The sequence below is a fragment of the Micromys minutus genome (assembly GCF_963924665.1).
Source record: "Micromys minutus genome assembly, chromosome: 20".
NCBI classification, from domain to species: domain Eukaryota; kingdom Metazoa; phylum Chordata; class Mammalia; order Rodentia; family Muridae; genus Micromys; species Micromys minutus.
The window spans coordinates 52644253-52651260 of record NC_137955.1 but is presented as its reverse complement, the minus strand read 5'-3'; positions in this window follow the sequence as shown (position 1 = coordinate 52651260).

Genomic DNA, 7008 nt, shown 5'->3' with positions numbered 1-7008 from the left:
AAGGATGGAGACGCTCTGGCTCAAGGTCTGGGCCAGAAAGTGCCTGGGGGTAAGCAGTGTCCCCCAACCAGGCCAGGAGAACAAGGGTGCGCAGACCATCAGACTCCCATGTCCACATTTTGGTGAGTGTGCTCCCACAAGGCTGTTTCTATCTGAGCTTCTAAGCAGGCAATACTGATCTGAGAAGGCACTTACCCAGCTGCTCTATAGCTCTCAGAGGGACAGCTGACTCTCCCTCTTCTGCCCTGACCCTCCCTTTTACTGACCACAGGCCCAGCCTTGTTCTAGGCAGCCCCTGTCTCCTGCCATGTCTCTCTACAAAACAGTAGGCCACTTCCTCCAGGCAGGAGTTCAAAGCCTTCATCTACTTCCCTGTCCTGGGAGATAAAAGGCCACCTGTCTACAGCGATTACTTTCTCCTGTCACATAAAATATCAGTGGATAAAGAAGCAGGGTTTAATTGGCTCTTTATCGAGGGTTTTGGACTCTAATAGGAATACCACATGAGACAAGAGAAACTTCAGATAACGGCCATTACAAACCAACACCACTGTGCAGCCTTTGGGGGCTGAAGCAAAAGGTGTCCACAACTGCTCCTTGGGTTTCTGAGACACCCCAGGGTGTCTCATTTGTTCTTGCCAGTTTTTTTTTTTTTTTTTTTTTTTTTTTTTTTTTTTTTTTTTTTTTTAACTACCTATTCTGTTTGAGGCCCTCAATTCAACAAATTCTCTGCATCACCAACTCTCCAACTTACTTATGGTCAGATAGACTTATTGCAGTGTCTGTCTCTGCCCACATAGTCCCTCCCTACAGGTATAGTCTGCACAGTCAAGCCAGAACACACCAGGAGAGGGGACAGAAACAGCCCCTGATGTGTGGCCCATGAAAAACAGGAGTATAGGAATCCACTGATGACATAGGACCTGTGCTGTGGACAGCTGATATTTTACTGTCAGAGAAGTCCAGTTCACAAGAGAGATGGTGACATTAAACTGACTCTGACTGGAACTGGAGGAACCCATGTTACTTACGTCCAAAATGATTCAGATATGTTTAAATAAATTCTAGATGTAAATAATCATGTGCTGTCTGGGTGTCCATGTCTATGCACTCCCTATCACTTACCTGGAGAAGGCAGGAAGTGAGATGCCAGGTACAGTGAGCCACATCCAGTACTCAGATTCTGTTTTCTAAAATCCTTCTCTACTAGTTAGGAACTGGGCTGGGCTTGGTGGCACATGCCTCTAATATAAGTGCTCATGAAGCAGAGGCAGGCAGATCTTTGAGTTTAAGGCCGTTCTGGTCTACAGAGTGAGTTCTAGGACAGCCAGAGATACACAGAGAAACCCTGTCTTGATAACAAAACAAGCAAACAAGAAGGTCACCCTTTTTCTGGTCAGTGGGCTAGACTTGTCCTGAGGAGCAGCAGTACCCAGAGTTCATTCGATGTGTTCATTTGATGCTCGGTCCTATCCTGGTCCTCAAACCTCTGCCCTCCCATCACTAAGACTACATTAAACTCATTTTCTATTAGGCAGACTGTATGTATGGATCAAAGCTTTCTCATTCAACAAGGGCCCAGCATGCATGATTGTTTGGTTCTTTCTGGTCTGATTGAGGTCAGTTCTCAATAATGGCATGTTCAACTAGTTGTTGCTTTGGAGTCTGAATGCCTAAAAACCTCAAATAGGCTACAAGTGGAAAGCCAGGAGTCAGCTAAGTCTGTGAACAACCTAAGTCTGAAGGAGGTGTCAGGGCTGCCATCTATCAGTGTTTGAAAGACAGTTGTATGTATGCTCTGTCCTGTAGGCACTCACATGACAGTGAGCACATAGTGCTCCCTTTCTTGCTATGGAATCTTAAGTGTCTGCAGTTATTCCTTTCATCTCTAGGCCTTCCCATGAGTCTCTTGCTGACCTAGTGTTCATTTGTGCTCATGTCTGTAAGAATCTCTGGTAGATGGACCTTTAAATTCTGATGTGAACAACAGGATCATCTGCCTTGAGATGATTCACACACAAAGGTATGAAACTGCCAGTGGCTGGGGGCTATGTGAGGAGATGGGTGGACAGGCCACAGGACATGAGGCAGACCAACTCATGTGCTCCTTTGCTTTTGAAGTTGCAAATGGAATTACAATGAAGGACAGATGATGTCATCTTCATCTGTGAGTATAATAAGTCCCTGGGAGCAAGAATGACACCAGAGCGGAAGGAAAGGAGGGTGGGCCATGAGGCATACCTGCAGTCCTCTATGAAGGGAGGAGTTGGAATCATTGCATGGGGGAGGGGGCTGAGCTGGCTTCCCTCATACAGTCACACACTGATATCTAGGCATCTTGTACATCTGCTATTGGCTAAAGTTCTAAGCAGATGATCTAATGATGACAGTCTTTGCTCACCTAAAGCTGGATTATAGCAGGAGCAGCATTCTAGAGAACCTGTGAAATGGATTTCTGCCTCCAGAAAGGGACACTTTCTTATGATTACATAACCTATTTGCAAGTACCTCTTACGAGTTCCTCTGGCCCTTCTCATCTCCTCTACCCTAAACTCCCAGGCTGCTCCAGTTCACAGGCTTTCCTCCCCTCAGCTCACCCTCAACCTCTGAATACCTGGGTCCTCTTTATCATTCTAGGAGGAGTAGAGAAAGGTCCAACCACGTTCCAGAACCAGGTGCTCCCCCATCTCACATCTGCCTCAATCCTCACTACCATTAACTACCAATGCAACAAGTTCCATGCCACCAATTTCTCTCCCCACAATCTTTATCTCTCTCCTTCTCCCTCTCCACCCCCCCCCTGTCTGTTTCCTCTAACTCTCTGAAGTGGCTTTTCGAATCCCACCCCCACCCCACACAAAAAAATCTCTCAAACAAGGTCTGTTGCATAGTGTGATTTTTAAGGTATTGCATAGTCCTCTGGTCACCCAGATATGCAAAATCCTTACACTGAAACCTTCATGCATCATATCAGATTAAGTTGGCATTCTTCTTCCCAACTCATTTTAGGGTCTCAACTCTAGAGTGGGCATTGTTAGGCAGTTAGTTAGAAATTAGCAGGCTTGAAAGTCACTGGAGATGAACCCCTCCTTTCATGATCAGATTTTGGACCCATCTTCTGTGTCCTTGTTCACACAATGATTTTGAAGGAAGAAAAAAGTATCACAAATGCCCTCCTTCAGAGTTAAAATACAAAAAAATCACTACAGATGAGAGGAATGTGGAGATAGCAAGACTTTGAAGACTATTAAAGGAATGCCATTCCATAGTAGTAAAATGTAACTATTTATAAAATATCTTTCCTTTCTCTATTTTTAAAATGTGTTCTACTTCATGATTTTTGTATGTGAGGCATCTGAAATGTGTCACTGGCCCTAGATGTAAACACAGCTTTGTGAACTACCAAAAAGATTGCAAAATTATTGAGCAGCAGGGTCACTGGTGAAGAACAAAGACATGCCATTGTTCCCATAGGGAAAGGCCCCTTATGAAATCTGTCTACTCCAGATACTTTAAGAAAATAGGACAAAGTCTACCTAAACATACATGCCAGGACAATGGCACAGTGGCAATGACATGTTGCTCACTGCTGTCCTTGAGAATGCCCCCTGCTATTCTGCATAAATTGCCTTTCTTCTACACTACACTCTGAGTCTTTTCTGAATTTATTCCATGGAGATATCAAGGACCAGGGAGACAAGGAGAATCCAAAGTGAGATCCTAATCCCAAGTCCATAAAACACCAAAGTCAGCTTGCTGGGTATCATAGGACCAAGGAGGTATAGCCAATTTCCTCAGGACAGGGGTGACATTATTCTTGGCACCCAGCTCTCCCACAATAGCATGCTATAGCTTCTTATGTTCTGCAGCTTGTGTCTCCACCACCTGGTGAGAAGGTGATTCTGTATTGTCTGGTAGGTGGATTCAGAAACCCCAAGCTTAGCAGGATGTAGCTATCTAGACTGCCAGCTGAGTAGGTGATCTTCAACTCTACTTAAGATCTTGATCTATTTTCTTGCCTCACTGAGTTGAAGTTTAAGTAACACAATTAAATGGATGCTGTGGACCCTGAAGATCTAAGGCTCCTGAACTATCTCTGAACAGGAGAGGGAAGATGTCAATCATCCACAGAGCTTAAACTACAAACTCATTTCACCTAAGTCATCCAGCAAGGGCTAAAATACAAATCTCCAGGAATTTGGCAGCTTGAAACAGGTGCAAGCCATTACACAGCTTTATGAGGGAGGGACAGGGAGGGCTGGTTCTGTAATAGGTTTTTAATACGGCTGTGCCAGCTCTGGATAGGGTGGTGGACCACTGAAAGCCATGTCATTTCCAGGTCATATTCACGAGGCTGACACAGACACTGAAACCTCTCCTGAGGGCACCGGAGCTAGCAATCAAAGAAAGCATTCAGGATGTCACCACAGCCTTCTACACTGAATCTCAGATGATACCCACCACATTTGATACCTCTAGATGGTTCCAGCGTCTAGCCTGATGTGCTGATAGGTAACCACACACCCATATGATTCCTGTAAACAGGACCATGACAGAGCTGACACTGTTAGGTGGGTTTGCTTTGCTCTGAGTAAATGCTAATTAACTACTTAATGTGTTTCTAGATCTTGGAAATGACAGTCATTACTCATCCACGACTTCATCTTCTACAAGCTAACCCAAGGTCAAGTGTGGCAAGAACAGCTTTAAGAACATCTTCAGAAATAATTTTAAATTGCAGTCTTCCCCAAGGGTTCCTTGAAAACATGAGCATACCATGATAGTTAATTTGCCAACTGACATACCTACTCTATTCAACAGGCATCAGCGTCTGTAGAGAGAACATGCTGGACAAAGGCTTGATTCTTGTCCAAAGCTGGAAAGACAGAGTTAAACAGCCTGCAACTCATGTAGCTACTTGGGCAGTTTCCCAGTGATCAGTGAGGAAGATCTCAGCAGCTGGTCTCACCATCCCATCACACGGGCTCTGAAACCTGCCACAGTATCCCAGGAGGAAGGTGGAGACCAAGCACCATGCAGGGAGGTCCTGAGGAGGATGCTCATGTAAGAGAACCAATTGAGGGAACAGGACATTAGTATCAGAACCCCCCCTTATAAACAATTGCTCTATCTTATTGTTGTTGTTAATCTTCCCCTGTATCTGACACAAGAATTAATTCTCACCATAGATACATATGTATAAGAAGGAACGTGGTATAATGTATAGCATGTTAATACCAGCCAAAGCTTCAGGTACCCACTGAGATGATTAGACATATCACCAGAGACAAGAAAACAACTATGTGTTGTTGAATCTTTCTATTTCTATATTGAGAGGGACAGAGGTTTGATGAAATTAGCTAATGACAGAGCTGTGATCAAAATTTTATTCTGATTTTTATTTCAGCTTTGAAGAAAAACACAACATTCACCTTTAAGGATATAGAAATGTTCTTAGGTTTATTACAAAAAGATCTTTAAGTGAAAAATGAATGATGATCAGTGGTTTTTGTGTGTTTCTATAAAATCTTGGAGTAGCCAATAACCAATAAAAGAAATGTTAATGTGACTAGATATGTTCTGATAACAAAATGAATCATTTTCTTTTTAAAAAATTAGCTTTGTTTTAGTTCTAATTGTGTGTGTGTGTGTGTCTCCATATGTAGGTATGTGCACAAAAGCCTGGAAAGGGTGTCAAATACACTGGAAGTGAAATTACAAGTGGTTATGAGTCACCTGATATAAATGCTGGGAAATAAACTATGGTCCTCTGTAAGAGCAGTACATGTTCTTAATTGTTAAACCATCTCTCTCAGTCCTTAAATATTTTAACAAGTTTCTATTACATACCTTTCTCTGTCTCTCTGTCACTCTCTGTCTCTCTCTGTCTCTCTCTGTCTCTGTCTCTGTCTCTCTCTCTCTCTCTCTCTCTCGACATGCATGTGTGTATGTGTGTGTGTGTGTGTGTGTGTGTGTGTGTGTGTGTGTGTTCGTTTATACTTATGCATACACCATCCCACAGCACACAAGTGAAGGTCAGAGGACAACCTGTAGAGTCAGTTCTTCTCTTCCACCTTATAGGTCCTTAGTATCAAATTCAGGTCATCAGGCTTAACAGCAGGTGGCAAGCCATCTCACTAACCCCAAAGAATAATTTTCTTTTTAAAAATGCTGATGACTGATGTAAGAATGTGTTATAATGAAATTTAAATGTATTATAAAGTGTGAATTTCCACTTCTATTAATAACAAATAGCTGTAAATCTTGTTCCATAAGAGCAGAGTCAGGGGACAGGAATAAATCCCACACAATGAGCTTCATCTAAAGTGTGCTCAACTACCAGGAGCTTGTGGGACTGACAAGCTTTTTGGGTAGAAGCCACAGGGGGCGGGCTCTGCACCTACATCTGGGAGTCAAATAGGACATATTGGGCATTGTTATATCTTGAGAACTCAGAAGAGAGGTTCCCATGTGGAGAGGGGATTTGATTTTCTCCATGTGATGTAAAGGCAATTTAGCTTTTGAAAAGATCTTGTCTCCTCTGCTCTGCCAGTTTCTATGTTGCTGTCTCAAAACCTTTGTTCCCTTTGTGATATAAAAGCTTGTACCAGAGTCTTATGAATGACATGTATGTATAAAGTTGGTGTTAAAAGGAGATTAAATTACTTAAATCACTGCCAGGGGAGCAATTGGAGAAAAATTAAATATTCCTTATGTTGGCATTTAGTCTAGGCTCCCCAGGTGTGCCTGATTCACTATAAAAGAGGCTGCTTGCCCCCTTCTCACTCTCTTGTTCTCTTGCTCTTGTTCCCTTCTCTCCTCTTGCCCTTCTGCTCCTTACCCTCCCTCTCCCATTCTCCTCCCCTCCCCATATGTTCATGGCCGGTCTCTACTCCTCAACTTTCTCTCTCTCTCCCATCCCCTCCCCATGCCCTGAATAAACTCTATTTTATACTATACCATCCTGTGGCTGATACCTCAGAGGAGGAAGGGATGCCTCAGCATGGG